Here is a 26,972-nt window from a genome sequence, read left to right on the forward strand (position 1 = left end):
AGCTCGCACTGGCTCCCCAGGGGTGGTGGCCTGCACAAAGGGGACCTCTTACATCTGCTCCGTTTGTCCAGCAAAGTTTGACAAAATCGAGCCGTTCAACGACCACATGAGGAGGCCCATGTGTCATGCAGGGTGTCATGTGGGGTCTCTGGTCCTGCTCCCCACATCAGAACGCAGGACATGGTGAAGCTAAAAAGGAACACCCACGGAGCTATATATAAGGGAGTCATACCATTATAGTCTTGCTGGCGGCTGGGTTGGAGGCACAGGAAGCAGGAGCCACACGATCCGCAACCCACCATCCACTTCTCTGCCAACCAGCTTCACTTGCTAACTGCAATCCGTCTCTCCATAATTTGCAATCCACACTCCTTGCTGGCTAGCTCAACCACGACAGCCACACCAGTGGCCGAAGGCCAACCGGCAACAGCTGATGGCCAACCAGTCACAGCCAATGACCATCCATTACCGGAGCCAGCACCTTTCCACGTGAGGACGAGAGCCTGGAAATCGCTCTCTGGGGCTCTGTCCCCACACTGTGTCTGATGGATAAGTTGTATCTTTCTCTCTTTCTTATGAATAAAACAACAACAAAAAAGAAACAAACAAAAAAATCTATAGCACTAGAATTTAAGAAATGTTTTGGTTTTGTTTTTACTTTCTGTTTTTGTTTTTGGTTCGTTTCATTTTGTACTACATGAAGAACTGTTTTTTGCCTGCTGGTACATTACACTTCCGGAGGCTTGGGTGAATAATAGTTTTCCCATCCTCCCTCAGATGGTGGCCTTAAGGCCTGGTAGTGCTTCAAGAGATCCACTGGTTAGATCTCTAGATACCGGCCTCTAAATACAACCCTTCTTCACACACAAAAAAATCTTTAAAAAAAAAGTGAAAAAAAAATTTTTCTTTTTCACTTGTGAAGAGCACTACAAAAATATATAACAAAATCTAAAAAAAAAAAAAAATTGAACATTAGCTTTTCTTCTGGTCTAAATGGCAGAAGACTCAGAACATGACAGTTGTAGGAGGCGATTTTGTCACACCGTTATCAATGAGCCTTAAGTTAACTGGATACCTCGCTCGCCACAGTCCACACATCTTATTGTAGAAAGAATACTAGGGGGGTGCTAGACAAAAAGAATGGAGAGGTTTGACTTTTTGTTGGACTGTCACTGTCTTCACTTGCAAGCTGGTGGATATAATGTAATCTCTCCGCTTCTTCTAACCAAAAGCAAAGCCGAGCACACTTTTGTTGATGTTCATCATTTACTTACAGTTCTACTTATCAGAGAATTAGGGGTTTACTTTTACCAAACACGAACACTTTTTGGAATACCTGGAGTCTAGAGCACAGAGTACAGAGCTTCGTGAGATATGGTGCTTATGAGAAGTTTCCTGTTGTACATAAAAGCCACAGAGCTGCCCTGAAGCACAGACCCTGTATTGGCATACTCAGTGCTTATCCTGAGCTTCTCAGACAGAACATTCTGGATACGAAATACCTGGCAAGAAAAGATTGTTAGTAAACTACGTGAGCAAACAGCCATCAGTGGCTTTTTCCTTCCCAAATATTCCAGGACTAATGTACTTCTCAGAAATCAATAAGCTAAAATTGGCATATCTTCAATCATTTTTTTTTCCTTCTGATGAAAAGTATGAATGTCCTAATAATATCTATGCAATCAAGTGGACTAGTTGTCTGACATTAACCATACCCCTCTACAGCTGGTTTACACAATTTTGATAGTTCAAACATCTCCTATAGAAGGAGGTGGAAAGCAGTGGTTGTGCTTATCTAATTCTTGAGCAAACAGTGTTTCTCTGGGGGAAGAGGCCTGCCTTTGACTGGGCCTACAGCACAGGGAGAGAAACACAGGAAGAAATGAAAAAGGGACACGTAGTTAGTAAGCCAAGCCAACCTCATAACCAGTAGGATGGTAGTCATCACAGCTGGAGCCGCCTCACAATCGAGAAGTGGGTAGGAAGCGTTAGGAATGTGCACTTTGGAATTCAATCTGACGTATCACTGCCTAATACCGTTATTGATCACCAAGGTTAACACACTTTAGTTTGCTAATCAGTAAATATGTAAGTGTGCAGGTTTCCAAATAGCCTGGATGAAATTCACTCGAACAGGACATTTTAGAAATTTAAAAAAAAAAATTAGAAATTCAAGAGTCGTGAGTGTGATATAGGCCTAGCAAGTAGCCCTCCCCACCCTCCACTAAAAAACTTAAAATTTTTTTCCTATAGGGATTTTAAGTTTCCTTTTCCCCAAGTTTCTTTTTCGTCAGTTTTTTAGCTCCTACCCCCCTGCTTCTTAATTATTTTGTAAATCAGTTTCTTAATCTTAGGCAACAGATTGTTTTTAGCCTGAATCATAAGAAGTGTTTTTACCCCCTTTAGATAATTATCCTGAAATTTGTGACTTATACTTTTTAATTGTAATCATTGAAGCCTAATGTTCTCTCCAACACATTCTGGGCCCAGCTCCTGGACAATTGATGCCACCTGAATGACCCGTTGAATGGCCACAGGCTCCATAAGAGCTGACGGGTTTTCCATCATGTAGCTACCCCACATCAATAGATTTGAGCTCTGCTCTTTAAGCCTACACTTTTAAATTTATTAATTAAAATCTATTTTGCCTCATGCAGGGGCCTTGGGGATACAGATGATACCCCAGAAAGATTACCAATCCTAACCAAAGCAAGATGACCAGTCCCAACCAAAGAAGCCAACATGGTCTTCCAGGCAGACCTCGAGACCCCTTCCTCTCATCTAAGATCAGATAGGGCAAGAGTTCCATGAATCCCCAGTAGGTAGAGACAGCTCTATTCCCCTGCCCAGCAGGAAGCAGATACAGAAGAAAAGACCTCCTGTTACTCAACTTCCCATAGAGATTTTATGGGGATCAAATCCCTCAAGGGGAAAACAAGGCAGGCAGTTAGAGATAGGGATTGGGTCTCTGCATTCCTGCACTTCCAACACAACCCACAGAATGTGACTGCCCAAAAGACTTCCCCTCTCCACCTAAAACTTCCCCTTTTCATTATCTACCCCTATGAGGAAGAGGAAACAAATGGGTACAAAATACTCAAATAGATTAAACCAATCACTCACACCTATGCAGCAAAGGCCACAAAAACCTTCATTTCACTGGGGCCTCATTATACTATCATTGTAATATCATACATATGCCCGGAAGTTCATTATAATATCATTATAACAGAGTGAATTCTGGAAAGGAATGTGTGCAGTGTAAAAAAATGAGGTAATAGCCTCTTGTCAATCACAGGAGTCAATCAAGTGGTCCCACGCCCTGAGAGGGAAAGCCCATTCAAGAGAAAAAAAGGAATAAAAACTCCTCCAAGTCCTCGCCAGTCAAAGCCTTTGAGCCTTTGATCCACAGCCTCTAGAGCCACTTTTCTTTGTTCTCAGGCCCACTCCTAATTCTTTGGAGTGTACTATGTCTTCTAATAAACTTCTCTTTCACCACTTTACCTCTGTGTCTCATTCAATTCTTTGCTCAAGAGACCAAGAACCTGGACATTGAGCTGAGAAGGGCTCAACCCCCGGCAATGCAGCAGCTAAAATTCCCAGTTTTCCTCCCAGAGGCCTGGGTTCAACCCCTGGTATGGAAACCAAGCTCAGGCATCACCCCGAGAAGGGCCCTCCCCCTCTGGTAACAAGTCTATATCGATGTCTCTTATTAGAATAGAGTTCAATTGAGTTTTGTCTTTTTATCTTAAGGAAGATCCTACAATTTTATCTCAGGTTGTTACATGAAAATATTCAAGCCTGGAACTCATGTAGAAAACACTAACCTCAACCCAAAGGAAAGAGCATCCGTGATTGTGAAGAAAGAAGTCTTATCTAAAATAAACAAATGATTAAACTTGAAAATAGAGACATGAAAAAGATCCTAAACAATTCTCAAATCATTGTGTGGATCATATTTTCATTCTCTTAAAGCAAACATTGTAGTTGGGTGTTTGTAGAATATGTATCATTTTGCGGGGTACATATATGAGGAAAGGGTAGCTTGCTAGCTTAGGGTAACAATCCTTCAAGCTCTAGGCTCAGGCTGGACTTTTGTTTTTCACATTTCTTCCTGTTTTTTAAAGAAGTTGTGACTAACATGTTCATAGGAGAAATATATATATATATATATGTATATATATATTTAGAGAGAGAGAGAGAGATACATAGATATAGATACATAGACATCTATATCTACATCTATATATATATTTAAACTGAAGAACAGCAATATTAGAAGCAGAAATAGCTGTATGTTCTAATTTACCCACTGGGCCAGTTACCAGGCTAGGGTTCAAATCTCAGTTTCCCAACTCCCCAAACCTAGATTATAATATTATATCTTTCTTCAAATTTTACCTTCTCAATTAGGCCTGCCCTGATCTCTGTATTTAATAATGGACCTGCCCCCTGTTCACAGCAATTCTAATCCCCTTCACTCTATTATACTTTTTTATCCCGATAGAATTTACCACCTTCAAAGTTACTATATATTACTTATTTCTTATGCTTATTGTTTACTGTCTGTCTTTCTTTCCTAAGAGCAGGGATCTTTGTATACTTTGTTTTCTGATATATCCTAAGCATGAAAACAAAGTCTGGTATATTATAAGTGCTCAATCAATTTTTGTGAATAAATCTCTCAGAGCAAGTCTGCCAAGAATTTATGTCTATATTTAAATTCACTTGAGGTTTTTTTTTTATTCTTAAACTCAATGCAATAGAAAATGCAATGCTTTATGTTATTGTTTTTCATGCCATGTAAAATTCAATGGCATATGCTATTGTTTTAGAAGAGATTTATTTAGAATAAATAACATCTTTCAAATGAGACATTCTTCAACACTACCATGTATATTAGAACCTAGTGGCAAAAATTAATTTTGTTTTGAGACTATAGTTATTTAAACCCTTTCATTTGAGCTTAATTTTGGGTAGTGTGAAAGAAGATGATTCTATGTATGACTCTCCCTTCACCTAATTTCAGGGCCTGCTTTGATTAGGAATATGATATGGAAATCTGAGTCAGTGTGAATAATCAAGCTCATATATCCCCATTATTTGCAGTGGCAAGTACAGCCCTTGCAGGTACGGGAACATTGTTTACCACTGATGTTAAACTGGCGGGTACCTGGTAACCTGAAAGGGTTAATGGGCCATATCTCATTATCCTGACAAAATTTCTACTCTTTCCGTATATACAATTTGTTCAGTTCTGGAGCATCGCATGTGACCCCCTAAATTCTTCCAAGTCACTTCAATAAATTGTTTGTTCTTACAGCCTTGCCTGTGAGCTCAGAGAAGTACAGGAACTTACTTCTGACCCTGAAAGATCATTGGGGTTATAGATTAGCAGCTTCAGGGCATTAAGATGGCATCCTGACAAAATATGTCAGGAATGACAGTTATGCTATCCATTAAGGTGTCCAAATGTATTACCTTCCAAGAAAAAGGAAGTAGTGAAGGCATAGTTTCAACTTTCTTCCTTACCCCTCCTCCCTCCCACCAGTTCCTTCTGGCTCCTAAAATTGGTATTTTTAAGGTGCTTTGCTACTGAATTTTAGAAGTGCAAGCACACTCTTGCCAACATTTTTCTAAAATAGTCATGTTTCCTTCATTCAGAGAGCACATTCTTAAGTCAAGCATGGGAGCTAACATAAGAAGCCATGTTGTCTGGGCAAGCCAGGGTACTTTTACTTCCAGTTGAGTTAATCATGTATATTCATTACATAAATGTTCTTATCCACTGCATCAGCTATGTAGATATACCTTTGAAGTAAATCACATGTACATTTAAGCAAGTAGTATTGAGAGATGACACTAAATTTTATTTTGGAGAAGAGGTATACATTTTCACAATAGTTCAAGGTACCACTGCAATGCCTTTCTAAACAACAGTAAAAGAAGATAACAAAGTGGCAATTTTAACATTCATTAAGTGCTTTAAATAAGCTTTGAATATGAGATATGACTATAAAGTAATGGAACTGGTGTTTCTAGATGACTTATAGGCTGAATCTCAATTCTTAGGAGTGATGATTTAGTCTTTAAATTCAATGGAAGTAAGTGGACCTCTTATAAAGTCAAAAGAGTCTATACTTCTAAAAACTAGTCCTTGAAAAGAAGAATCAAATGACCATGAAGCTAAATCACAATTGTTTTTAAAAAGAGAAAGAACATTAAGAATTGTTTTCTACAGAGATCATCTCTATTCATTACCTCAAATTTATGTATTAATAATGATGGTACTTTTCTTTTTAAAAAATCTTCCATTTTTAAACATTTAAAAAGAATGTTTCTCATAAAATTTCATGCTGCATAAAATAATGTTTTCTCCTAGAAAAGTCTGCTGCAGTGTATCAGTAAATATGAAACTTATACAATCATAATGCCCGATATAAGTTGTGTCTCCTTCTCCAGAACTTTTAGGTAACTGAACTTAGCATAAGTGGTTAAAAACCTTCTAGACTCATAAGAACCAGAGGTGTTGTGCATTTATTCTCCTTTTTAGTGTATTAGGTAAGTGTGTTTCTAGATTCACACATGAATTTGGAATAAGAACTTTATATCCTGAGTCCAAATCCTTCATTTCATTAGCGGGGAGCCTGAAGTGCAAGAGGGCAAATTGTTTGCTTAAGATCACACAGTTAGTATAAACCGTGGTCATGCCTGATCCCTCCACACGTATATTGACTACTTAAGCCTAAGAAAGTAACTATCTCTTAAGGAAAGGAGTCCACTAAAATGTCAAGGGGAAAGGGTAGAAAAATTATAAAAGATCTTACGTACTTCTTGTCTGGTGAGATCGTGATCCCTTGGCAGAACTAAATCCTTTGGCCATCACTCTGGCCTCTCTTGAACTACAGAAAAGAATAAAAGTCTAACAAAGATCCACGATCATCTTTAATTGTGTCAAGAATAAACTGGTAAAATAGTGATCTCTGGTGGCATAGAATTGTTCTGGTCCGAGAACCACAATGTCATTCACCCTAAAGTGGTGAGCGAGAGTGAGAATGAGTGAGAGTGAGAGCAACCCATGGAGTATTAAATGTAGAGATTGTTTTCAAAATTACTAAATCTGTAAAAAGGCCAATATGTTCATCAACTTGGCAAAGTATACATGAACTAGTATGGAATAAAGAAATCCACAGAAAGTACATGCTTTTTAATTGCCCTGATGGTACTTTTAATTTTTTTTTTTGTAGGTATTTGCTATTTTCTCACTCCTCCCTTCCACAGAAATCAGCAGAAACAAATATACAAATAAGCATCGAACTCCAAATCTGTTGACTTATAAATGTTAATAATAGTTATTTGTGAGGGTCGTAGAGCAGTTCACCATTATTTCTGGTTCTCCTCCTCCTGGAATTAGTCTTCTCCATTCCCTTGGTGATAGGCATGGCCATGTGACTTCCTTCGGCCAATGAAATGAAGTGATGTGTGTGACTTCCTGATGGAAGACTTTAAGAGCCAATATGTGATCCACCATGCTTCCCCAACAACTTCACAGCAACCAGCATCTTTTCTGATGATATGACTGTGTGGGTCTCCCAGAGCCCTACATAGGATGATATAAAACCGTATCCCTGAATCACCTACATTAGATATGCAGCATGAGTGAGAAAACAAGTGAGGGTTTTTCTTTTTTGCTATTGTAGCATAACCCAGTACGTTACCTTTATATTTTCTCTGACTAAGTAGGATTATGAGTGCTACTCTTTCTTCTTTATGTTCTTCAATACCATTAAAAATTTTAAATGCAGCAAGTCTTACTCTTAAAACAGTAAAAACAAACAAACAAACAAAAATAAACCGAATAAACTCATTTAAGACAGTGACTTGAAAAAAATGTAGGAAAAAAAAAACTAAATAAATAAACCTTTTTGGATTAAATTGGAAGAAAAAAATTTGAATGAATCAGAAAATACTTTGAGGTTTTAAGGTATAATGACTTTCCCAGTTTCATTGAGCTATTCATCTTTTGGGTCTCAACTTAAGCATTCCATCCTCCCCAAAGCATGACCTGACCCCATAGATTAAGTTAAATCCCCTCACAATGTATGTCCATAGCACCTCATCCTAACCCTTAAAGTGCTTGGTCAATGTGTGTATCAGGGCACCTCTCATGCTGCTCTCTAGATCCTCAAAGCCTCACCTGCCCTGTTCCAGTGGGCACTACTTCAAACAGCTCTGCCTGAAATCTGACAGACTTCCCATAGTGCAACCTTACAGTGCCTTACCTCATGTCTATTATTGCCTTTTTCTCCCACTTCCGGGCTTTCGTGTTAACATCAAAGCACAAGATATCACCACACATGACTTGTACATGCACAATCAGGAATGTACAGGAGTTAACACCCCTTGTGGCAAACCTTTGACTAATGGGAGGTAGGGCTGTTGGGTAAACTCTTCTTCCTTTCTTATCTTGGTCAGATTGTCCTGCCATGAGGCTTACGTTGTTTATTGGGGGATAATCCCATGGATTTAGTGGTGGCTGGCTTGATAAAGTATTTGCTATGGACCCTCTTCCATATGAGTTTCCTAGAAATACTGCCATAGCAAAGTACCACAAAACAACAGGAATTTATTGTCTCACAGTTATGAAGGCTAGACGTCTGAAATCAGGGTACTGACCAGGCCATGCTCCCTTTGATGTTTCTTTGGTAGGATGCTTCCTTGTCTCTTCCTGCTTCTGGTAGCCCCAGACGTCCCTTGGCTTGTAGATGCATCACTCCAATCTCACTCTCCATCTTCTCATGGCATTCTCCCCGTGTGTTGGTCTGTTTTCTTGTAAGGACACAAGTCATATTGGATTAAAGGCCTACAAGCATAGTGGGCCTTAACTAATAACATTTGCCAGTGATCCTATTTCCAAATCAGGTCATGTTGTGAGGTATGAGGGTTAACATACTTGTATCCTGCATGGGGGGACACAACTCAATCCATAATAACCCCTCTTCCCTGCATCAGGCTAGTCTCTCACTTTTGAGTCCTGAGATCATATTCCCTTATCAAATAAATAGTCATGCATGGAGTTTTCCCTCGGGCTGTCTTTCTGAGTAAACTCTTCCTGTGAGGTCATATGCTGTTGCATTTGGTCACCAGTCAGGTAAGTCAGGCCAATAAGAGAACCCCATTTTGCTAAGAATATTGAAGCACCGGGTAAGTGATCTGTCCAAGCTCTCAGTCACTCCATGGCATTCCTGGCCCTACCTGAGCCTCAGAACCCAGCACCATGAGTTATGGGAGGAGTTCAGTAATTCCAACTTCTCTTACCTCTCCTGCCCTTTTATCGCCCCCCAATTCTATGGGACAAATTCATATGTGATGTTGAGACAAAGAACAGAAAAGAAAAGGAACTTCTTTCTTCTTTTCCTATTCTATCCCATGGAAAAATTGACCTCTACTGTTTTGGAATCAGTCTTTCAGTGTTGAGTCTATTTTATACAGGAAAAATTCTTCATTGTTGGTTACAGCCTTGAAACAGGCAACCTGTCCACTAATAAACTTACTATTTTTTTTTTTCAACACAATGAAAAAGATGTTTATCATTCCGGTTGAGAGCCCAGCTTTGAATTCAGACACATCTAGTTTTACACCCTGCTTCTACCACTTACAAATTATGTAACGTGGGCAATTACTTAATCCAAGTCTAAGTCTCAGTTTACTCATGCCTATTACTAAAGGCTGTTGTGAATATTAAATTGCTTTGGTACAGTGCCTAGCACATAATCAATGCTTGATAAATGTGAATTTTTATATGTGCCCATAGGCGTTTTTGAAATTCTACTGTTAAACTGTCACCAAACAAAGGAATAGCCCATCTGGAGGTTGGTTATAACACCCAGTGGGTCCAACTCTCAGAATACAACCTACCAGGATGCCTAGAAATGGGTATAGGTGTTTAAAGAGGGCCCCACAATAGGTATTGCATTGCTGTAGCACAGAGGATGGAATCAGAGCTGGGAATCTAATTGAGCGCCTTTACAGGATTAAAAGGCTTTCAAAAAGTTGGAGAATACAAAGATATTCAATACTAAATACAGCAATTTTTAGTGAGGTCCTGGGCAGTGTCACTATGGGAACCTTTAGAAAGCTTTACAAAAAAAATTGCTACAAAACAAAAGTTGAAGAAAGACTGCTGAACCAAAAAAAAACAAAACAACAACAACAAAACAAAACAAAACAAAAAACAAACAAAGCACACAGCAGAGGGACAAAATAAATAGAAGTGCAAAATACTTTAATTCCATACCTTTTGAGAAGTTCGTGTTCTATACTTTTCAGGTGTACCACAGAACGCTGTTGCTCCTCAAGTCTAAATGTCTCCACAGTGGATTTCATGTGGGGATGAGTCACAACAAAAAGATACACACTGGTCTAAAGTGGAAAATGGGCATAATTTCCAAGAAGTTTATTTCTCTTACAAACTATTATTAGACTTGGGGTACAACTTGGTCACATCCAAAGATTTTTCTCATATATCTTGCATTTGATCCCCACAGTCTATCTGACAGGTAAGGCAGATGCATGTCAGAATCCGCATTTCATTGAAGAAATTGAAACTCAGAAGGTGAATGACCTGTCAGCAATTTTACCACCACCAAGTGGCAGAGCCAAGACCAGGCGTTTCTGCAATGGTCTCTTCAGCTTCACCTGTATACCCTCTTCTAACAGGAAGACACAGAACAACAATGATGCATAAACATGGATGTGGTATCCCTGCACGACCCCTCAACAAGAGAAGGAGATGCAAGCAAACAAAGCTTTGCTGAGAGTTCTTTATTGTGAGAATTGCCTACACTGCAACACACATTCAAGAAATGTCTGGGCTGTGTGAATATCTTAAAATAAACAACACTTTTCAGGTAGAGAATGAACTTTGGATACAAACCAGCTATCTGAGATTGCAAAACAATATTTAGTGAGTCCAATGGACATGGAATGTAAATATAAATGCAAGAGGAAATTGACTAGCCAAACCTGGGTGTTACCAACCTCAACAATATTCACCTATCTGTTTTCATACTGGAATGTGAGCAGCTGTGAGCAGGACTGAGGGCAGGGATCTGACTTCTCAGGAGCTCGAGGTCAGATGAGCTATGGAGTTTGAAAAGGCCTGGCCCCCTCCTCCCATTGCAGGATTCGGTCTGCATTCTTCTGCCCTATTCCTTCCCTTAATGGAGCTCGCAAGTATACAATGGAGCAAGCCTGGGCCCTGAGATGGCCCAGGAAACACACAGGCACCTTGACCCACGTTAAGGAAAGATGCTCCCACACAGGTGAATCTTTCTTTTGGCCTGATCCAGCTCTGTTTCAGGGCCTGGGACTTGGCAAGCAGAGCTGAGTTGGATTTTAGCCCCCACATGGCCCCTCAGCCACTCTTGCCGGACGCAGCGTGAACAATATATGTGCTGGCCTGGCTTTACTCCTTTAGACCTCCACTGGACACCTCCTTCCATATAAGCAATTCTTGGTGAGAACATTTTTTTCTTTTCTGTCTTCTCATTCCATTCCAATTTATGTGGAATGTTCTGGCCTTATGAATTAAATGCATAATTAAGGGAGGTGACTAAGAATAAAATGTCAATCATAATATACTCAACTTCTGAAAGCGTGATTATATGCCTGAGGGTTAATCTGGAAAGAGTAAACTGGTCCCATCTCAAACAATAACAAAACACAAACCAACCTCTACTCCCCACCGGAAAAAAAAACAAAAATAAAGACCCACAAAAAAGCTCCTCTCCCGCTAACACTATCTCATGCCATAAAATAGCTCCAAGTTAATCTGACCATTCATTGCACCTTCTCTAGTGAAGCATCAGATGTCCAGTTGGGTGTCAGGCAAAAAAGTAGTAACTTTAGAATTACTTAAATAGAGCCTGGAGCCCTAATTTCACCCAAGTAAAGGACGTAGGATAAGAAATACGACCACCTAAGTTCTAGTTCTGGAATTGCCATTATTTACTAATGACAGAGTGAAGTCACACTTCATTGCATTTCCCTAAACTCCATTGCTTCATCTATAAAACTGAACATTAATATCTGACCTGCCTGTCTCACAGGGTTCATTCATTTGTTCATTTAACACATGTTCACAGAGTACCTACAATGCAGTAGGTACGGTTCTAGACTCCGGGAATCCAGAAATGAACAAGTCACACATGTTTTTATGGTGATTTTATCCTAGAGAAGAAAACAGGGAGAAAATAATTGGTAAATAAAAGAATACCGGAGTTGGAACTTACCTTTCTTCATAGAGTGGCACCCACTTGAAGAGTGACAGTTACAGTTGACTCTAAAGGTGAGAAGTAGCTCACTATAGAGCAATTGTGGGAGAGGGAAAGAAGGCCAGTATTTTTTAACATTAATAAAAAAATTATTAATTGCCATTTTGATGAGTGCTGAAAGAACAAGTACATTGAGAAGAAATATAACAAGGTTCATACCCTGAAACAAGATTGTGGGAAGGCTTCCCTAAGAAGGTGGTATTTAAACTGAGGTCTGAATGATGACAAAGAGTAAGCCAGAAGTAGTGGAAAGACATTCCAGGCAGAGGGAACTGCAGATGCAAAGGACCTGAGGCATGTAGCATTTTACAGGACTAGAGGAAATCCAATGTAGCTGGTCCAGAGGCCAGGGGAAGAGTGATGTCTGGTGAGACTGGAGAGAGCACCCAGATGCCAGAATGTGTAGGGGTAGCACCTAGGAACCCAGGTCATTTTGGGGATTTAGGGTTTATCTTCAGAGTAATGGGAACAACATGGAGACTTTTAAGAAGGGAGTGACATGATGAGATGCACATAAGAAGTAACTCTTGCTTATGAAAATGAATCGAAGTAGTATAAGAGGGAAGGTGCACTCAGGGGGGCCTTTGCAGAATCCAGGAAAAACATCTTGGGCGCTTAGACTGGGGTGGTGGCAGTTAGGATGGGAAAGGTGGACGGCTTGGCGAGATGATGGAGGGGTAAATTGGACTGAACATTGTAATTAGTTGACTGAATGGGGCAGGGAGAGGAGAAGTGTCAAGTTGGGACCGGGATTTTATCTTGAAGAATACATAAATCATACATGACAGTGCTTGTAAACTCTAAAGCAATACAAAATTGTTAGATACAATGATCTTTTAAAGAAGGCCTTGCTAAGGAAATAAACAGCATATAACAGATTTCAGGGGAATGTTTAACCTACTTAATAAAATAGTATTCAAGCATTTTAAAAGGTGTCCATTTATTTAAAATTGAACAAGTCTGTGTTGGAGCACACCAAAGGAATTGGATAAGTAGATAGAAATAATTATTAGTTATTCGTTTTCTTCATTAAATCAGTCTAGCAAATTTATACTTAACAATACATTGTAACTCCGGTATGTATTTGGAAGAATTAAAACACCAATCCTTTAAAAATTCTTAATTGTAACATTTTCTTTTGGCCTTTCCTTCATGTAATTACTATTAGTGAAGTTTCATTATTCTTACTTTGTACATGCTCTATAGACCCACAAATATTTAAAAATTAAATTAGTCTGAAGCTATGAACTATCAAGTAAAAAATAATATTGGAAATTGTTCTTTTAAAGCACATACAATGTAATAATAACTATGTTTTGTTTTTTATAGCGGCTTTTTTGAGATGTAAGTCAGTTGCCAGTAAACTCACACTTTTAAAATGTACCGTTTAGTGGTTTTCAATATATTCAGAATTGTGCAGCCATAACCGCTATCTAGTACCAGATCATTTTTATCACCCCCAAAAAGACACCCATATCTATTAGCTGTCACTCTCCCCTCAGGCCCTGCCAATCACTTTTTATCTCTATGAATTTGCCTATTCTGGATACAATATAAATGGAATCACACAATATATGGCCTTTAGTGATTAAATTCTTTCACTTAGGATAATATTTACAAGGTTCATGCATATTGTAGCATGGCTCACTACTTCATTTCTTTTTATTGCTGAATAATATTCCATTATATACATATATCATCTTTTGTTTATGCATTCATCAGTTGGTGGGAATTTGGGTTATTTTCACCTTTGGGGTATTAGGACTAATGTTGCTATGAACATTTGTGTATATTTGTGTGGACCTATGTTTTCAATTCTCTTGGGTAGATACCAAGGAGTGGAATTTCTGGATCATATGATACCTCTATGTTTAACATTCTGAGGATGTGTCAAACTGCTTTCAAAAGTGACTGTACCATCTACAATCCCACCAATCACAATGTGAGTGTTCCAATTTCTCCATATCCTTGCCTTTGGTATTGCCTGTCTTTTTTCATTATAGCCATTTTAGTGGGTGTGAAGTGGTATCTCATTTGCATTTCCCTAGTTAACTAAGGATATTCAGTAGCTTTACATGTGTTTATTGCCATTTGTAAATCGCTGTGGAAAGATGTCTACTAAGATCCTTTGTCCAGTTTTTAATTGGATTATTTGTCTTAGTCTTGTTGAGTTGTAAGGATTATTTATGTATTCTGGATACAAACCTCTTATCCGATATATGATTTGCAAATATTTTCTTTCATTCTTTGGGTTGTTTCTTCACTTTTTTCATGGTGTCTTTTGAAACAGAAAGCTTTTAATTTTGATGAAGTCTAATTGATCAACTTTTAGTTTATATGTTAGATTTCTGAGAACAATATTCAAATTGTTTTTGATGGTCAAATGAGAAGAAAAGGAGGTAGGAGAAAGAGGGAGTCACCACTTCTAATGTCCCTTCTCTAATGTGATGTTTAAAAATGCGTTGATATACATTTATCTTATCATTCTTTGTGGTAAAATGGCATCTTCTCTCCTTTCACGCACATGTTGAGTAGTTGAGGATGATTGATTGGTATTTCCCTCATTCCCTCTTATTTTTAAGCATTTGGGCTTTACCTTGTCAATGAATGTACTGATCCCATGTGAATTACATGATGCTCTGTCAAAACCGTCACTGATGTTTAGTGCCTGGACCGTTGGGTTTTGCTCATTCAGATCCATCATGAAGATTTGTCCTGTCTCATTGGTGCCAGGTATGGTATCCCTGGGTATTCTATTCCCTTTTAAAAATAGAGAATAAGTATGCACATATATACGTATCAAACCAACATTTTCATATGGAAGCAAAAGCCTAACAAAAGTGTTCAAATCTCTAAATTTCTTTTAGATTTCTGGGATTTGTTTTCACTGTGTCAGCTGTTGCCATTATCTGATCTGAGGGATTACCAATGTCATCTAAGCCACTGGGAATGGGAATGGGAATATGGGGGGAAAACCATGGTCAAATTTAATATACAGAAAAGGGGCTCAGCCAAAAAGTCCAATGCAAGAGATTAGGCTGTGCTACTTTGTGTGAGTCCCTTGACTTATCTGTGCCCAGATTCCTCATTTATAAAATTAGGAAGTTAAAATGTATGATGGCTAAGATTTTTTCCAGTCCTAGTATTCTATAACTAACCTTCCTCAAAGCAGAAAGAAAGGGTGTATGGTTTCATTGTATTGCTCCCATCCCTATATCCATTATATTTTGTAGTGACAAACAGTAGAATTAACCAAGAATTAACATAGGGGAACCAGTCTGAGATTTGACTATTTCTGACCTATTTTATACCTACAGATATGTCTGAAAATTCAGACATGAATCCTTTTCTCCAAGTATTGCAAAAAGTTCATTCCAGAAACTTAGACAGTGGCTCTGTCTAATGGAAGGACCAGATGTTTATCAACAAATCTTTATGCATCTTGAATATATTGGGCCTTTGCTGCATCCTGGTCATTGTGTCAAACCATGGGGTTGGTCGATTCTACACTAGTTAGAAAACTCAGCCCACTTCCTCCGTGTAACTTTCCCCCATCACTCTGCTCTATATCAATATCAACAACCTTGTATCTGTTCCTGTACTCTCATTTCCAGTTATACTCAATTAAAATTTTCTTCTTCCTACTCTCCCTTCTCTTTCCCTTTCCCCTCCATTTCTTACACACACACACACACACACACACACACACACACACACTTACTTAAAATAATACTATCTTTGGCTCTTCCACTGCCCCCCATCTCACCCTTGGTGGAGTGAATCTACCTCTTCAAGCTTTTCTTAGAATAGTCTTTCTACGCCAAAATCTTATGGGAAACCCGAGTTTCCCTCAGACAACACTGGGGGACAGACAACACTGTCCCTCAGACAACACTCCTGAAGTGTATCAGAGAAGGTGCTATATCCTCTTATGTTCTCCTTAGGTCGCCACAACTGGAGAAGAGATCAGCATGCCTATAGTTACAAACTTCTGCTTCCAGACCTAACATCTGTTATCAATCAACAGCTTGTCTTCTAAGGAAGGCACGACCTTTGCTTTCTGCCTCCTTATCAAATCCCCTTCCAGCTATCTTTCCCTTGTCCACCTCTTACAGGGCCTCCACTGCAAAGTTGTCATCCCAACTTCAACCAGACATCAATGATGTTTATCAATCATTTTGTTCCCTCTAATAGGTAATCGATTGCATGTCTTCAAGCATCTATTCTAAATTTTCATTATCTTCCAGAGCCCACACATTCTTCCTCTTTATTCTCAGTGGAAGATTTCCCCTATTATATTTCTGAAAACAAACAAACATGCCATTCAACATGAATTTTCTTTGATTCTCTGCTTCCTGACTCAGTAATTCTTCAGTTTTATCCAGTCTTTTCCTTTCTCCCTCTTTTCTTAAGGAAAGAGTATCCTTCTTCTGTTCTTAAGTTAGCCACCGCCTGTTTATTTGGTTCCTTCTTCTCTAGGGTCTGTCTTTAGAAATTATATCCTCTCTTTCTTGCTTTAACACTCATTTTTCACCGAGGCCTCCTTCTTCTGCCTAAAAAATTGTTCATTTCTCCTTCCTTGAAACAAATCTTCCCCTAACTTTAATACTCATTTGAGCATTCATTTATCTTGCCTTCCCTTCACTGTCACATTTCTTGGAAACATTACTTGATCTTGTTGCCCAATTTGATTTGCTCCAGCTCTCAATTGCCTAAAATCAGTATCCTACCAGTTTGTAGAAATGCCTTTATAAAGGTTAACCCCTCTACTTTCCCTTACCTATATCTCTGTAGCATTTGACACTATGGTTTCCCCCCTTATTTCTTATCAAAAAAACAAAAGTAGAATTTCCAGATAGAAGTCCTGCTTCTCTTCCTGCCTCTTCCTCCTTCCATCCTCATCCATCCCTCTTTCCTTCTTGGTCTGTATTCTTTCCTTGCAGATCTTATTCATAAGGTTTTAGGTATTTTTTCTATACCAGTGATTTTCAAATCTGCACATTTACCTGGAATTTCACTCTGGGGCTCTAGTTTGCATTCCCAATTTCCTTCTAAGGGCAAATCAAAACCAAATTATGAAAACCAAAATCAACATTCTCTTCTTGAATGCTGCCTCTCATTGATATCTATTATTCTCCATTAAGGGCATCACTCTTCTCCCCAGTCTACTCTTTGTCCCATAGTCAATTTGTCATCAAGTCCAGTTGCTTATATAATGGTAGCATTGGGGGGGAAATGTCAGAGACATCTAATCCTTCCCTTTTCACCTGAGGAAAATTAAGCCCCAAGACGCGAATTGCTTAAAGCACTGAAATCATTAATTGTACAGTCTCTTTTGCCACACCATAAAGAAAGATTTGACAGTTGAGAAGATCACTCAGGAAAGCAGCTCACAGCAGAATACCACAGCATGTACCTTGGTAGCTGAGGAATGTGAGGGCATTGCCAACTAGCAGAAAGACTGGATAGTTTAGAAATTAAAATGATTTGATAAGGATGGAGCACTGCAAAACACTTGGCCTAGATTAAGTGTCATGATGAATGGAACACCTCTAACAAATGGCTTCGCATTCACTGGTTTTCTGTTTAAGGCAACTGGGTAAGGATCTGTGGCAAGTGATTGCAAGCCATTGTTTTGATATCATTCACCACTGAAAATGGTGAAAATCATTTGGAGGTGCAGGCATCTTATTTTCCCCAATAGACTATAGGTATGTGTGGACAGACACTGGAATCCTTCAACTGTCCTCACTCACCAGCACATGCATTCACTAGATCCTCAAGCACATGGGCATGCCAAGTAGTTAGGTGTCAGATGCTAAGCATGGCCACAAACACTCCAAGATCTTGGCCTCAAGGAGCTTGAAATCCAGGGAGGCAGCACCAAGCAAGCCCATCAGATGTGATGAGTTATATAAAGGCCGAAGCACAGGGAACCTGAGGGACCAGAGAAGAAGCACCTCACCCAGCAAGAGAGTGTAAAGGCAGATTTCCTCAGGAATTAGAGTGCCACACAGTAGGGCCTCACAGAGAACTGAAAGTTAGCTGATACCGTGGGGAAAAGGGACTAACCTTGCAGGCAAAGAGAAGCATGCCAAGGCCCAGGTAAGGAAGCAAATAGCCTGCTCGGCACCTCTAAACAGAGCAAAAATATCTATTGCACAGAATTACCCTTGAAATCAGAAGCTTCCAAACATGGTCTAGGGTGGCAAGAAAGTGGGACAGGAGAAACAAAGAAGAAAACGACTGAATTTATGACAGTCATAAAGATTAAAAATAAGCAAAGAACATTGGCCTTATCCTACAAGTTGTTTGTTAGTTTACAGAAAGATCTCCGTTACTTAAAGCTTTATGTTAACATTTGTGATGAAAATCTCTACTTTCTATATAGCACTCAATACGTTTAGTTCCCATGAAAATAGAAAAGCAACATATGGTAGGAACTACAAATGTTATCTCCTAACAGCAAAGAAATCTCCTAGCTATAGAAAGGTCATTTTGAAAGGTCTATTTGGCATAACATTGAACATCTAAATTGACAATAGAAAACTTACGTCAACAATGAAAACACATTTCTAGACAACTTTGCTTTATCTTTTAGTTTTGGCAGAAAACTAAAGAAATAAAATCCCTCCCACCCCCCACATATACCACCGGCAGCAGCAATTTAAAATACAAATGACACCCTGACTATACTGTGCATATTTAAGAGCTTACAAATTCAGGTCATTAAGGGTTATCATATGTGCCCTTTTTTTGGAAAAATGATATAGATTTAAAAGTTCATGTCATTTGGTAATATTTTATTGACCAAAATGGAACACTAGGACATGCAATTTCTCGAATTGCATGTCCTGAGTCAGTTTCATATGATTTAACAAATTCATGATAATTTTCAACATTTTCACAACATATATATTTTAATTTATTGAAATTCAATCCCTCATATAGCTTCCTGATCATCCCAGACCTGTGAAAACGGTGTTGGGAATAAAATGCAGGCTCTTCTCTACTTCTCTTTAAAAGACCTAGAATGAATGGCGGGGAACTCAAGATGGAAAGCGCTCGGGGTTTTGAATTGAGCCACATGGTTAACATTCAATCCACAAACATATACCGAGCTCCAAACACAGGCAGGTGCGGCAAGAGGAATACCAGTTAGTGAGTTGACTATTAGAAGCTGAGGCCCAGCCGGATAAGATAATGATGGGAATGGACAGCAACAGGACAATATGGAGATTAGTCTAGGAACTGAACGGAAATCAATACACATTTATTGAGACCCTACTGAGTATGGAGCTGCCCTCAGGAGCAAGCCTGGGCATTCCTACGGTGTCCTGATTAGCCCTCCAGAATCCTGTTTTGGCTTTTTTAGTTGACTGATTCACCTGCAGGTGAGATGAGTGTGTAGGGGTCCATCTGGCAGTTCTAGTCGGCGATATTAGTGTGCTATCTATCCAGCTATTGACACGAGCATCTGAGGGGCATGGATGATACACTGGAGATAAAAGCCAGCCCACTAGGAAGTATATCAATATCTTCAGAGCCATTTTCTGCAAAAGAAGTGGAGGATCAGAAAGATGCATGTTTGAAGGCTTAAGAAATAAATCTCACAGTCATAACTTTGAACTTGTTTTGGAAACTACCTTGACTTTTATCAACTATTTACTTGGGAAACTATATTAACTTTCAAGAATCCCACAGGCATGCTACTGTATAATAAAACCTGAGTCAGGTTCCTTAAATACAAATTATGTTTTTTAGAATTCCATCTAAGGAGATAAAAGCAAATAACTATAAAGTAAATTGATATCCTAGATTTATTCTCTAAATAATGACTTGAAGGGTCTGTCCTGAGAGATTCAGCTTTATTCCCCATTAGAAGACTGATCTACAGACCAAGTGATAACATTTGGAAAGCCATCATTGTGAAGGTCTCTTAAACGCCTCTCTGACAAGCATTTCTCTTCTTCCTACTTGTTGTTGAGACCTAAAAATCTATCATTATCTAATCATATTGGAAAAGTATTAAGCAATTGCTCTCTGTTATAACGGCAATAGGTCTTAAGATAGACTACTGAATATAAATGAATTCGAAAGAATTTGGTCAGATCTCTTTCCACTGAGAGCTAGTCTTGAGACTTTTTCTTTGGAAAGAAGCATATAATAAGTAAGTTATGACGGAGAGCAGGGTGAAAAAGAAGCTTGCACGGCTCCTAGTAGAGCAATGCAAATGACATGGTCCCAAGCAGGCAGGACTGAGGGTGAAGACAGTGGTTAGCTAGTGCGGCAAACTGGATTTTACAAATATAGTAGAATCAATATGCGTCATGGCCACATGCTTTTCTTAAAAAATTATGTTCATACTCTTCCATCAAGAGGTAAAGTCTATATTCTCTCCCCTTGAACCTTGATAGACCTTTGCAACTGCTTTGACAAATAGAATAAGGTGGAAGTGATGCCACAGAACTAATGTACAAGGCAAAGTCACGGTCATAGCTTTTGCTGGTTCATTTTCTCTCTCTCTCTCTCTCTCTCTCTCTCTCTCATTCTCGCTCTCCCACTGTCACTCGCTTTCTCTCGGCATGTACCTAGAGAGCCCTGGGAGCCCTGAACCTAAATGTAAGAAGTCTGGCTACTTTTAAGGTACTGAGGAGAGACTACTGAGAGTCCACACTAGGTAGAGAGAGCATCCCCTACAGGCACCCTTAGAAAGGGTCATACCAAAACATTACTATTAATTAATATTATCATCATGTCACATCTTAGAGAGCAGGTTCTGACAGCCAGCCAAGAAAACAAATGGAACCTACTAGGGAGAAATAGATCTTAGAAATGCAGGAAGCTGCAGGAGGGGAAAAGGGATGGAGGGGAAAATATTAATAGAAAGAAACCAAACACAATGGCTGTCTACTTGATAATTCTGCTCGGGGCAAATCCTAACAAAGCTATTTAGATTTCAAGTGCAGCTTTGAGTAGATACCAAGGGCAGCTAAACAACTGCTTGGTAAAATAATCCTTGACCCTCAAAGCCTTGGGAAAATGATAAACTTAATGCAAAAGATCTGGGGCTGGCCTGGTGGCCCATGGTTGGAGCGCCATACTCCTAACGCCGAAGGCTGCCTGCTGGTTCAATTCCCATATGGGCCAGTGGGCTCTCAAACACAAGGTTGCTGGTTCCACTTCTCAACTCCTGCAACGGATGGTGGGCTGTGCCCCCTGCTACTAAGATTGAACACAGCACCTTGAGCTGAGCTGCCGCTGAACTCCCGGATGGCTCAGTTGGTTGGAGTGCATCCTCTCAACCACAAGGTTCTGGTTTGACTCCCTGCAACTGACACCGGCAACTGGATCTGGAGCTGAGCTGTGCCCTCCACAACTAAGACTGAAAGGACAATAACTTGACTTGGAAAAAGACCTGGAAGTACACACTATTCCCCAATAAAGTCCCATTTCCCTTCCCCAATAAAAATCTTAAAAAGAAAAATACAAAAGATCTATGAAATATGATTTCTGGGAGTTAGAATTATTTTGCCTTTCATCTTTTTTACCTAGAAAGACTATTAGGGAAGGAAAACAAAAAGAGAAAGAGTTTCTTCCACCAATAAAATGAACCACAAAGGGCTAGGTTGAAGAAAACACAAATCAGAATTTTCCCCCAACTGTTACCACCCACCACACCCTGTCTAAGGTAGATCTTTAATGTTTCCCATTGCTTCATAAAGCCATTCACACATCAGATAGTTGGGTCTTGCGAATATTATCTCATTAGTGATCTTTATTTAAATATCCAGCCAGCCTTGTTTTGCTCAGCCCTACTTATTAATATTGTTCCATTTTGCATCTCAGATTTTATGTTTTCTGTTGCCATTGCACATTCCTGAAGTTTCCGTAATAAAAATGTGTTGTCAGTAGATAAGAAAGGCAGTGTTACACACCAGAGAGTACACAGAAGAAAACCACCTGGTTCATAACCTAGACCTGTCACCCTCTATTTCTGGACCATTGGGCAAGTAACTTTATTTTTCTGTATGTCAGTTTCCTAAAGGCAAGGACAGATAGCAGCACCTGCCTCACAGGTCAGCTTAAGGATGATGTAAGTGTCTGTAAAGAACACAGCAGGATGTTCATAGACAATAGGCCTATGATAAGGCAGTATTATTATACTTTTAAATATATATCAATATTGTTCTATTGACAATATTGACCCATGATCATTCTAACTCGTTTAGTTCTCCAAAATAAAATGCAAATATGCCATCAGACACAAGTCGTAACACAGCATTGTTTTCTTCTGCTCCCAGCCAGCTTCAACCATTCAAATCATTCTCTTCAGAATATATGGATGATCAGTATGTTAATCTATGTTTTACAATATTAACTCTAGTTTTAGCTTCTCAAATCTGTTTGAACTACACAATCTGAGCGTCAAACTAGACTTTAGTAATCATCTAGTCTAATCACCCTTCTAAATTATTTGGCATGTTCATGTCTTTTGAGAGATATATGTGTAGTAAATATGAATATTACTCCACAAAGCAGTAAACAAGTGACTGGATGTTACATGTCCTGATTTTTTAAATCAGATTAAATCTGACTCTGAGCCTACATTCTACTAAACTGGCGGGAAATTTAATCTGAGCCATTACTGGGTCTCTCTGCCAAGGTTGTGCAAAGATTGTAGGTGGTAGGTTTTAAAAGGAAGCAGAATGTTTGGGGGAAGTCCATCTGGCCTTTATTCTACACTAGTCACCACCGAATTACTCACTGCCAAGCGCGTGAGGTCCCTTTAAATTAGACAGTTCTGCCACTTCCTTGTCCTACATGGGTATATGAACTTCTCCATTGGAATTCCTTGAAGGAGCTCAGGCTTTTGGAAACAAAAGTCAGGAAGGAGCTTGTCTTCAGCTCCTCTGCTTTCTAGCCAGCTGCACGAACCTCCTCTCAGACCAGGGAGTACAAAGGCCAGGCAACCTTTTTAGAAATTAAGAGGAAAAAGAAAAGAAAACTGCAATCAAAAAGGATTCTTATTCTTTATGATTCTATCATCTATCATCTATCTATCTGTCTATCTAGCATAGGTAGATCTATAACAAACTCATATCACAATAAACTGTGCTGTCATCCTGTCACTTATTGATAAATAAGTCACAGTCCTTGACCCTAGGGAGTTTGCAATCTAATACAGAGAAAAAGAGAAAACACTGTTAGCTATAAAATAAAACTGTGGTAGGTGTCATAAGTGAATCAGACTTTTAGAGTGCTGTGAAAATTCAGAGGCAGGAGAGAACCTTCCAGCTTGCAGCTGATTTCTGCAAGCAGAGATGAAGAAATCAGTGGAGGGAATTTCATAAGTAAAGGTGAGAGAGTGAAAGAACACATTCCCAAAACAGTGAACAGAATCTAGCTGAGTTTTTTTTTTTTTTTCTAGTAGGCGTATGGGGTAAATACATGGTGCCTGGATTGTGAACTGAGTGTCTTTGAGAGGAGAAGTTTAGATCAAGAGCTGATTGTGGGTGGGTGAGGGAGGAAATACTAGGACTGTTACGTAGAATAAAGTAGATTTGAAGCTGTAAAAGAAGGCCTGCTGTTGGAGAGGTTAGGGATCTATGTTGCTATGGATTTTTAAAAAGATATCTCAGTAGGCTGTGAGGTTCTGGTGGCTAAGGGTTAAGACATATTCTTCTTGGTACCTGCAGGTAAATTTTGAAGAAAGTGACATTTGAAGCCAAGAATATCATCAAGGAAAGGGAAGATGAAAGAAAAGAAGTAAGAGGCAACAGGAGAAGACAGATAGGAGTGCGAAATATCATAGAAGGGACAGGAGGAGAGTTTATTTAGCAAGGGACGAACCAAGAACTAGTCAATGACATTCTTCAAATGGTAGAGAGACATCAGTAAGAAAAAGAACTGAGAAAAAGCCACTGGTTTTGACACTTAAGAGACCCCTTGGGTAAAGTGTATGCTGTGGAAGCTCCCAGAGGCGGGTTTAAAGGGTAGCAGGGAATTAAAGCAGTTGGCAGCCTCAGTCACGTACATGGTGACCGAGGAACTGTACTGGCCCCTCTTGGTACTGTCACATACATACCAATCCCTTCAATAAGGTGGCAGTTTTGGAGTTCTACTGGCTCCACTTCTCAAGATGCATTAGTTCTTTGTCTGTAGAACATAAAAACACTGGAAGTCAATGGAAGTCAATGCACGACTTCCAAAATCAGTGTCTAAACACGGTCTTTAATTACCTTCATATGCATTAACTCTCTTTCTCTTCATTTATGGACGATATAACAAGTAGGCACCTCCTTTATTTACATTTATTTATATAATGTGGACACTGTATCAGCTAGCCTTTCCCAGTTATTGTTGAAAGACTAAAATGCAATTATACATTAACACTTGACTGCCCAAATAAATGATACTATTTAATTATATGGTTAATTGCACAGTATTATTAATTTAAATGTACAAGATATATTATTTAATTTGATAAAGTATTGTCTATTACAAATCTGTACCTTGGCTCCCCTAAATCCACTATAGTTTTGCCTTTTGATCCCATCCCCTCCCCCAAACTGCTTTCCCCAAATTGAACAGGGTCTCCTAATAGCCAAATCCTTTAGCCTTTGCTTTAACTTTAATTTTTAAATTTTTATTCCGACTTACTTTGCAAGCATATAAATTTATTAAACTGACCACAATCTAAACAATTGACCACATTATTTTTCAATAGTGTTCTTGTTTTCACAGTGAAACATTCTTTTAAATACCAGAGATAATTTTGAATCTGTTTAATTGTATTCAGGAAGACTCTACACTTAGAATTATCTTACAATCACGTTTTTAATAATAATAATAATAATAATAATAATAATTTCTTATGATTCTCTCACTTGGATGGAGAGGGAGCAAATGTAACAATAAAATAAATACACTCAAGCTGAACTAGAAAGTATTAGCAAAAGGCATCAGGCTCTTCAATAGATTCCAGATGTGAGCCTCTAAGGAGACCAGCTTGTACTTAGAGAAATAAATAAAAGCATCCTGAAGGCAAGCAGAGGCTTTAGATCCACTCAGAAATGCGCATCACTTCCTAACATTTCTTCTTCCTGGCCCAGTATTTATTGTTCCTGAGATATTTCTGGCTATCACCACTAGCTCTTTCATTTCAAAAAGTCAGATACCTACAACATGCCCTTTCCCACCTGCAGGTTTCCGCTCATTCCCCTGCTGTCTGAATAGCTCTTTTAATCTGGGATGAGTTCTGCAACCAGTACTTCTCAATGCTTAACTGGCTCGGGGCAAATCCAGAGTCAGCCATAAACACCCAGGTGGTAGCCTGGTCCCCTCCCCCAAAGCCAGTGCTTCCTACTGAATTAGTTTTTGCAGGAGAATGCTGAGAGCTACCTGGAAGGGGGTAGGTATGACTTTCAGAAAATAAATGGGGGCATTTCGGCTCTATCTTAGGAAAGGCAGGCAGTTAGCTCACTTTCCTATCGGTGCTTCTCAAGGGATAGTTCGCTAGGTGGACCTGAGGAGTGAGGTTCCTAAACTGCTCATTCCTACTTGGTAGGAAGGCGGCACCGGGTGGCCCTTGACCTAACTTGGAAGAGGAAACAGAGCCGAAAACGCTCCATCAAGATGCCAATTCACCTAAACGCCGCTAACCTCTCCCCTATCAGGGCCAGGCCAGCCCCAGCAGGGTCAGGACCAATAGTTTTTCCAGGGTCCGGGTGCCCAGTGGCGATGAACCGGTTCCATCCTCTGGGAGGGCGTGGAGGTCAGGCTCCCGGCTCCGCCCCCTGATTGGTGATCGCCACGCCCCGCCCGCCCACACCTCCCGGCAGGTGAGCTGCTAGGGCGCCGCGGCTTTGGTCTCCCGGCCCCGCCCCGTCCCTGCCGCGCCTGGGTCAAGGCCATCTTTATGCGCGGGATTCAGTGCTACCTTGACGCAGGAGATTCGAGGACACCTTCATGCGCGAGGTTCAAGATGAAATCTTGACTCGCGGGATTCTTTTTTTCTTCAAGGCTAAAAGTATAGAGAGGGAGCTCGGAGCTGTAGGTAAAAGTCTGGTGTTCTCTTGGCAGCTTTGGTAAGAACACAGCCGTTGATGGGTCGAGGGAGTTTGCTCTAAAAGCTGCGGAATTCTACCTCAGCTCTTTAAATGGACTGAATGGGAAACTGAAGGGAGCTCAGGAAGCTCGAGTTCAGAGACTGAACTTAAGGTTTCTGGAAGGTGGAACGTGATATGAGACGGGGAATCGCTCCTGACACGCCCGGAGAGGTAATAATAGAAGATAATCGAAGTGAAGAGCTTTAACTCACTGTTCTCCAAGATTCAGGGCGCAGGACCTTATCTCCTGGCCTTCATGCCCTGCCTCAAAGTGCTGAATGTGGTGGGTGCCCAGTTCAATCTGTGGGCTGGGGGGATTTGGGAATATCAGTATCTTCCTCCATCGTGGATGGGATAAAGAAAAATAGGGAAAAGTGAAGGAACAGAAATGAATCGGTAACAGGAAAATGAGCAGAGTGGAGGGAAGGGAAAATAGTTCTTTGGGGAGGTTAGACTTTCAAAAGATTCCTTAACCTTTCTTTCTTCTAGGTCTTCAGTGGAAAAATGCACATTCCCCTCTCCTAAT

General features: G+C 39.7%; 1 pseudogene; it reads right to left on the reverse strand.

Moving 5' to 3' along the window:
• Positions 1-1,343: 1,343 nt before the first annotated feature.
• Positions 1,344-26,252, reverse strand: LOC141573050 (serum paraoxonase/lactonase 3-like; annotated as a pseudogene).
• Between the last annotated feature and the right edge of the window lie 720 nt (positions 26,253-26,972).

Source organism: Rhinolophus sinicus, linkage group LG09 (genome assembly GCF_036562045.2).
Source record: "Rhinolophus sinicus isolate RSC01 linkage group LG09, ASM3656204v1, whole genome shotgun sequence".
NCBI classification, from domain to species: Eukaryota; Metazoa; Chordata; class Mammalia; order Chiroptera; family Rhinolophidae; genus Rhinolophus; species Rhinolophus sinicus.